The sequence below is a fragment of the Schistocerca cancellata genome, chromosome 3, assembly GCF_023864275.1.
Source record: "Schistocerca cancellata isolate TAMUIC-IGC-003103 chromosome 3, iqSchCanc2.1, whole genome shotgun sequence".
NCBI classification, from domain to species: domain Eukaryota; kingdom Metazoa; phylum Arthropoda; class Insecta; order Orthoptera; family Acrididae; genus Schistocerca; species Schistocerca cancellata.
Genome location: NC_064628.1, coordinates 46,932,424 through 46,933,435, shown reverse-complemented (window position 1 = coordinate 46,933,435; position 1,012 = coordinate 46,932,424). Strand labels below are relative to the sequence as shown.

The 1,012-nt window shown below is 53.0% G+C and overlaps 1 non-coding gene across 1 annotated transcript; it reads left to right on the top strand.

Moving 5' to 3' along the window:
• Positions 1–699: 699 nt before the first annotated feature.
• Trnat-ugu (transfer RNA threonine (anticodon UGU)) lies at positions 700–773 on the top strand. The gene has a single exon. It is a non-coding gene; the product is annotated as a tRNA-Thr (tRNA).
• Positions 774–1,012: the final 239 nt, after the last annotated feature.

Here is a 1,012-nt window from a genome sequence, read left to right as displayed (position 1 = left end):
GATCCTACGGTCTTGACGTGCATCCGTGCGTCGCTGCGGTCCGGTCCCAGGTCGACGGGCACGTGCACCTTCCGCCGACCACTGGCGACAACATCGATGTATTGTGGAGACCTCACGCCCCACGTGTTGAGCAATTCGGCGGTACGTCCACCCGGCCTCCCGCATGCCCACTATACGCCCTCGCTCAAAGTCCGTCAACTGCACATACGGTTCACGTCCACGCTGTCGCGGCATGCTACCAGTGTTAAAGACTGCGATGGAGCTCCGTATGCCACGGCAAACTGGCTGACACTGACGGCGGCGGTGCACAAATGCTGCGTAGCTAGCGCCATTCGACGGCCAACACCGCGGTTCCTGGTGTGTCCGCTGTGCCGTGCGTGTGATCATTGCTTGTACAGACCTCTCGCAGTGTCCGGAGCAAGTATGGTGGGTCTGACACACCGGTGTCAATGTGTTCTTTTTTCCATTTCCAGGAGTGTAACTGAGGACGTAGGTTGCAAGTGCTAGTCTGAGATGAAGAGGTTAGCACAGGAAAGGAATTCAAGGAATTCGTGGCGGGCCGCATCAAACCAGTCAGTAGACTGATGACAAAAAAAAAGGGGGACTTCCAAAAACTTACATATGAATAATAAGTTGTGAATGTGGGTCTCACAGGAGGCGTGATAGAGATAAGTCCCTGCAGTCGAACCATCCTCTCTGTCCTCGGTGGCTCAGATGGATAGAGCGTCTGCCATGTAAGCAGGCGATCCCGGGTTCGAGTCCCGGTCGGGGCACACATTTTCAACTGTCCCCGTTGACGTATATCAACGCCTGTATGCAGCTAAGGGTACTCATTTCATTGTATTGATTTAATTGTAAATTCATTCCAACAACTTGTTAAACCGCGTCACGTCGAGTTGCTGCACAGGGCAAAAGAAGATTTGACGCCATATTAGGAGGCATCCTGTGACTTCGGTCAAGGCGCAGTGTACATCTGTGCAGACAAAGCTTCATTCGTAAAGTAGGAAAGTCC